Source organism: Triticum aestivum, chromosome 4A (assembly GCF_018294505.1).
Source record: "Triticum aestivum cultivar Chinese Spring chromosome 4A, IWGSC CS RefSeq v2.1, whole genome shotgun sequence".
Classification (NCBI taxonomy): domain Eukaryota; kingdom Viridiplantae; phylum Streptophyta; class Magnoliopsida; order Poales; family Poaceae; genus Triticum; species Triticum aestivum.
In genome coordinates this window covers 419,124,538-419,132,278 of record NC_057803.1, presented here as the reverse complement: position 1 = coordinate 419,132,278, position 7,741 = coordinate 419,124,538, and positions in this window count along the sequence as shown.

The following is a 7,741-nucleotide window of genomic DNA, read 5'->3' as shown; positions in this document are numbered from 1 at the left end:
AGCAACAACAATCGAAGAGGCAAGGCCTCCTGCCTAGGACCTCCTAACTACTCCTGGTCTTCGGCGGCCTCCATGTAGTAGTATCCGTCGGCGAAGGCATCTGGCTCCAGGGACCCACCATCTGGTTGCAACAATTGGAAAGAAGGAAGAAGGGGGGAAACGGGTAGCAAAGCAACCGTGAGTACTCATCCAAAGTACTCGCAAGCATCAGATCTATACTAAGTATGCATTGGTGTCAAAGGAAGGTATGTATCTGTGGACTGAACTACAGAATTCCAGAATAGAGGGGAAGGCCTAGCCTATCGAAGACTAGCATCTTCAAGCAGCTCCAAGCATATTGCAACATTTAGAAGAGTATAGAATAGCATTTTAATATTTAATAAGCACATTGTAGTATTAACGCCCAGAGATCCTTCCTCGACTCCCTGCGAGAAAGCAATCCCGGAGCCAACATATCCACCAAAAGTCTCAAGTAACCAGTTCTAGTTGTAATAGATCAGGATACAAGTCTAAACGTCCATTACCGTGGACACGGTATTCGAATAGATAACTTCCCTGCAGGGGTGCACCACGTTACCCAACATGCTTGATTACTCTGGCTAGACACACTTTTGTAAGTCAATGCCCGGCCTCAGAAGATCAACACGTCCCAGCCCAACCTATGCTCAGCAGAGAGGTCCCCGCCGGTCTACATCCTAAGCACTCCAGGGTCTTGGGCCCATCGCCCGTTGCACTCCGGGTCGTTGCGTGCAGGGCGGGTCTAGGCTCCACCACTACAGGATGGTGCCGGCCCAGCCATGTCGTAATGCTCAACTGGACGTTTGACAAAGCTTCGACTGATACCATTATGTCGAGGCCCATAACTATTCACGCGTGGTGGTTAGTGCGTAAAGGCCAGAGGCCAACTCAGAACAAATACCCAAACCTTTAGTGTATTAGGAGCTCAAGGTAACGAGCAAAGACTCACGATCGATGTGACCCCGTCGCCCCGTCTCGTGGACTTACGGCACGGGCCCAAAATGCCCGGACGTGCAATGTAATTACCTCGCGGGTGCTCTTCGGGCCCGCCCGACTTTGAAATGAACTCGCGGATACCCCTCAAGGTCGACCCGACTTCAACAACGGTCTCAAGAAAGTTCAGGTAACTGTGTGTCCATAACATCAAGAGGGAATCGATGTAATCCTCAAACAAAACTTAGGAGGAATCACCCTCGAGGTTCACACTTGAGGTGTTGCACGACAGAGTCGTATCGGGAGTGGTGAAGCAGGAATCACCCTCTATGACCACGACCGAATAGCTACACTACAGAGTTATCATCAGGAGTGCGTTACGAGGTATCACCCTCGGCGCTCGATAGTAACTATGCAGAGTCATACAACTAAAGGAGCGTGATGTGATGTGAGGTGTCGAGCTCTAGTCGTCGATCACGTTGATCGAGTCAATGATGATGAAGTAGGGGCAACAAGGACAAGGTGGGGGTCACTGATGGATCACTAACCAACCTATACTAAGCAATTTAGGATAAGCAGGTAAGGTACAATAGCATGTTACAAAAGCAGGCTATGCATCAGAATCGGAGCAATCAAGTACAGTGGAAAAATCTAATGCAAGCATGAGAGAGAATGGAATGGCTGATATCGGAATGAACATGGGGGTTTGCTTGCCTGGTTGCTCAGACGAGGAGGGGGTCATCTTCGATGCAGATGATCACAGGGGTAGCATCTGTCTCGAGGTCTACTGATACGTCCATTTTGCATCATGCTTTTATATCAATATTTATTGAATTATGGGTTGTTATCACACATTATGTCACAATACTTATGCCTATTCTATCTTATTTTACAAGGTTCACATAAAGAGGGAGAATGCCGGCAGCTGGGATTCTGGGCTGGAAAAGGAGCACATATTAGAGACCTATTCTACACAGCTCCAAAAGTCTTGGAACTTCACGGAAGATGTTTTCCAAATATATAAAAAATATTGAGAGCAAGAACTTCACCAGGGGGGCACACCCTGCCCACGAGGGTGGGGGGCGCGCCCCCCTACCTCGTGGGCCCCCTGGTGGCCCTCCGGTGGCCATCTTCTGCTATATGGAGTCTTTAGATGGGAAAAAATCATAAGCCATCTTCTCGGACGAAACTCCACCGCCACGAGGCGGAACCTTGGCGGAACCAATCTAGGGCTCTCGCAGAGCTGTTCTGCCGGGGAAACTTCCCTCCCGGAGGGGGAAATCATCGCCATTGTCATCACCAACGCTCCTCTCATCGGGAGAGGGCAATCTCCATCAACATCTTCATCAGCACCATCTCATCTCAAAACCCTAGTTCATCTCTTGTATCCAATTCTTGTCTCCAAGTCCGGGATTGGTGCTAGTAGGTTGCTAGTAGTGTTAATTACTCCTTGTAGTTGATGCTAGTTGGTTTAATTGGTGGAAGATCATATGTTCAGATCCTATATGCCAATACCCCTCTGATTATGAACATTTTTATGCTTTGTGAGTAGTTACTTTTGTTCCTGAGGACATGGGAGAAGTCTTGCTATTAGTAGTCATGTGAATTTGGTATTCGTTTGATATTTTGATGAGATGTATGTTGTCTCTCCTCTAGTGGTGTTATGTGAACATCGACTACATGACACTTCACCATTATTTGGGCCTAGAGGAAGGCATTGGGAAGTAATAAGTAGATGATGGGTTGCTAGAGTGACAGAAGCTTAAATCCTAGTTTATGCGTTGCTTCGTAAGGGGCTGATTTGGATCCATATGTTTCATGCTATGGTTAGGTTTACCTTAATACTTTTGTTGTAGTTGCGGATGCTTGCAATAGAGGTTAATCATAAGTGGGATGCTTGTCCAAGTAAGGACAGTACCCAAGCACCGGTCCACCCACATACCAAATTATCAAAGTACCGAACGCGAATCATATGAACGTGATGAAAACTAGCTTTACGATATTCCCATGTGTCCTCGGTAGCGCTTTACATCATATAAGAGTTTGTCCAGGCTTGTCCTTTGCTACAAAAAGGATTGGGCCACCTTGCTGCACCTTATTTACTTTTGTTACTTGTTGCTCATTACAAATTATCCTATCACAAAACTATCTGTTACCACTTATTTCAGTACTTGCAGAGAATACCTTGCTGGAAACCGCTTATCATTTCCTTCGGCTCCTCGTTGGGTTTGACACTCTTACTTATCGAAAGGACTATGATAGATCTCCTATACTTGTGGGTCATCAAGACTCTTTTCTGGCGCCGTTGCTGGGGAGTGAAGCGCCTTTGGTAGGTGGAATTTGGTAAGGAAAATTTTATATAGTGTGCTGAAATTTACTGTCATTTGTTAATATGGAAAGTAATCCTCTGAGGGGCTTGTTCGGGGTATCTTCACCCCGAGCAATAGAGCAAAGAGTTGCTCCTCAACCTACTGAACCTACTGAAAATGAAAATGAAAATGCTTGCTTTGAAGTTCCTTCGGGTATGATAGAAAAACTGCTAGCTAATCCTTTTTTAGGAGATGGAACAAAACATCCTGATGAACATCTGATATATGTGGATGAAGTTTGTGGATTATTTAAGCTTGCAGGTGTACCCGGAGATGTTGTTTAGAAGAAGGTCTTCCCCTTATCTTTGAGGGGAGATGCATCGACATGGTATAGGCTATGTGGTGATATGAGGTCTTGGAATTACAAACGATTGAAATTGGAATTTCATCAGAAGTTCTATCTTATGCATCTTGTTCATCGTGATCACAATTATATATATAATTTTTTGCCTCGCGAAGGAGAAAGCATCGCTCAAGCTTGGGGGAGGCTTAAATCAATGTTATATTCATGCCCCAATCATGAGCTCTCAAGAGAAATTATTATTCAAAAATTTTATGCTCGGCTTTCTGGTAACAATCGCACCATGCTTGATACTTCTTGTGATGGCTCTTTTATGATGAAGACTATTGAATTCAAATGGGATTTATTCGAAAGAATTAAATGCAACTCTGAAGATTGGGACCTCGACAATGGTAAGGAGTCAGGTATGACACCTAGTTTTGATTGTGTTAAATATTTTATGGATACCGATATTTTTCGTAAATTTAGCACTAAATATGGACTTGACTCTGAGATAGTAACTTCTTTCTGTGAATCTTTTGCTGCTTATGTTGATCTCCCCAAGGAGAAGTGGTTTAAATATCATCCTCCCATAGAAGTAAAAGTAGCTGCAACTATTAAAGTTGAAGAAAAGACTATCACTTATAATGATCCTATTGTTCCTACTTCTTATTAAAGGATCATGCTAAAGCTTCAACTGTGGTTCGTAAAAGCAATATTAAAACATATACACCTCCTGAGCAAGTTAAAGTTGAACCTAATATTGCTATTGTTAAAGATCTCTTGTCTGATAATATAGATGGGCATGTTATTTATTTCTGTAATGAAACTGCTAGAATTACTAAACCCCGTGAAAAAGATAAACCTAGACCTATGGTAGGCATGCCTGTTATTTCTGTTAAAATAGGAGATCATTGTTATCATGGCTTATGTGATATGGGTGCTAGTGCTAGTGCAATACCTTATTCCTTATACAAAGAAGTTATGCATGATATTGCACCTGCTAAGATGGAAGATATTGATGTCAAAATTAAACTTGTCAATAGAGATACTATTTCACCAATGGGAATTGTTAGAGATGTTGAAGTCTTGTGTGGGAAAACTAAATATCCTGCTGATTTTCTTGTTCTTGGTTCCCCACAAGATAGCTTTTGTCCCATTATATTTGGTAGACCCTTCTTAAATACTGTTAATGCTGCCATAGATTGCAAAAGAGATGTTGTTACTATCGGTTTAGATGATATGACTCATGAATTTATTTTTTCTAAATTTAGTAGACAACACCGTGAAGAAGAATTACCTAGTAAGGATGAAATTATTGGTCTTGCTTCGATTGCCGTACCTCCTAGTGATCCTTTAGAACAATATTTGCTAGACCATGAAAATGGCATGTTTATGAATGAAAGAAGGGAATTAGATGAAGTATTCTTTAAACATGAACCTATTTTGAAAAACAATTTACCTGTTGAAATCCTAGGGGATCCTCCTCCACCCAAGGGTGATCCCGTGTTTGAGCTTAAACCGTTACCTGATACTCTTAAGTATGCTTATCTTGATGAGAAAAATATATATCCTGTTATTATTAGTGCTAACCTTTCAGAGCATGAAGAAGAGAGATTATTGAAAACTCTAAAGAAGCACTGTGCTGCTATTGGGTATACTCTTGATGACCTTAAGGGCATTAGTCCTACTCTATGTCAACATAAAATTAATTTGGAAGAAGATGCTAAACCAGTTCATGATCATCAACACCGGCTGAATCCTAAAATGAAAGAAGTGGTAAGAAAGGAGATTCTAAAGCTCCTTGAGGCAGGTATAATTTATCACGTTGCTGATAGTCAGTGGGTAAGCCCTGTCCATTGTGTCCCTAAGAAGGGGGGTATTACTGTTGTTCCTAATGATAAAGATGAATTGATCCCTCAAAGAATTATTATAGGTTATAGGATGGTAATTGATTTCCGCAAATTAAATAAGGCTACTAATAAGATCATTACCCCTTACCTTTTATCGATCAAATGCTAGAAAGATTATCCAAACATACACATTTTTGCTTTCTAGATGGTTATTCTGGTTTCTCTCAAATACCTGTATCAGCCAAGGATCAATCAAAGACTACTTTTACTTGCCCTTTTGGTAATTTTGCTTATAGACGTATGCCTTTTGGTTTATGTAATGCACCTACTACCTTTCAAAGATGCATGATGTCTATATTCTCTAACTTTTGTGAAAAGATTTTTGAGCTTTTCATGGACGATTTCTCCGTCTATGGATCTTCTTTTGATGATTGCTTGAGCAACCTTGGTCGAGTTTTGCAGAGATGTGAAGAAACTAATCTTGTCTTGAATTGGGAAAAGTGCCACTTTATGGTTAATGAAGGTATTGTCTTGGGGCATAAAGTTTCTGAAAGAGGTATTGAAGTTGATAAAGCCAAGGTTGATGCTATTGAAAAGATGCCATGTCCCAAGGACATCAAAGGTATAAGAAGTTTCCTTGGTCATGCCGGTTTTTATAGGAGGTTCATTAAGGACTTCTAAAAAATTTCTCGGTCTCTGACTAATTAATTACAAAAAGATATACCATTTGTCTTTGATGATGATTGTGTAGAAGCATTTGAAATACTTAAGAAAGCATTGATCTCTGCACCTATTATTCAGCCACCTGATTGGAATTTACCCTTTGAAATTATGTGTGATGCTAGTGATTATGTTGTAGGTGCTGTTCTAGGACAACGAGTTGATAAGAAACTATATGCTATTCAATATGCTAGTAAAACTCTAGACAATGCTCAAAGAAATTATGCTACTACTCAAAAAGAATTCTTAGCAGTTGTATTTGCTTGTGATAAGTTTAGACCTTATATTGTTGATTCTAAAGTAACTATTCACATTGATCATGCTGCTATTAAATATCTTATGGAAAAGAAAGATGCTAAACCTAGACTTATTAGATGGGTTCTCTTGCTACAAGAATTTGATTTGCATATTGTTGATAGAAAAGGAGCTGAGAACCCCGTTGCAGACAACTTGTGTAGGTTAGAAAATGTGCTTGATGACCCACTACCTATTGATGATAGCTTTCCTGATGAGCAATTAAATGTCATAAATGCTTCTCATACTGCTCTATGGTATGCCGATTATGCTAATTACATTGTTGCTAAGTTTATACCACCTAGTTTCACATACCAGCAAAAGAAAAAGTTCTTCTATGATTTGAGGCATTACTTCTGGGATGACCCACATCTTTATAAAGAAGGAGTAGATGGTGTTATTAGACATTGTGTACCTGAGCAGGAACATGAACAGATCCTACGCAAGTGTCACTCTAAAGCTTATGGAGGACACCATGCTAGAGATAGAACTGCACATAAGGTATTGCAATCTGGTTTTTATTGGCCTACTCTCTTCAAGGATGCCCGTAAGTTTGTCTTATCTTGTTATGAATGTCAAAGAATTGGTAATATTAGTAGACGTCAAGAAATGCCTATGAATTATTCACTTGTTATTGAACCATTTGATGTTTGGGGTTTTGACTATATGGGACCTTTTCCTTCCTCTAATGGTTATACACATATTTTAGTTGTTGTTGATTACGTTACTAAGTGGGTAGAAGCTATTCCAACTAGTAGTGCTGATCATAAAACTTCTATTAAAATGCTTAAAGTAGTTATTTTTCCAAGATTTGGAGTCCCTAGATATTTAATGACTGATGGTGGTTCACATTTTATTCATGGTGCTTTCCATAAAATGCTTGCTAAATATGATGTTAATCATAGAATTGCATCTCCTTATCACCCTCAGTATAGTGGTCAAGTAGAATTGAGTAATAGAGAACTCAAATTAATTTTGCAAAAGACTATTAATAGGTCTAGAAAGAATTGGTCCACGAAACTTGATGATGCATTATGGGCCTATAGAACTGCATATAAAAATCCTATGGGTATGTCTCCGTATAAAATGGTCTATGGAAAAGCATGTCACTTACCTCTCGAACTAGAACACATGGCTTATTGGGCTATTAAAGAACTTAATTATGATTTTAAACTTGCTGGTGAGAAGAGGTTATTTGATATTAGCTCACTTGATGAATGGAGAACCCAAGCCTACGAAAATGCCAAGTTGTTTAAAGAAAAAGTTAAAAGATG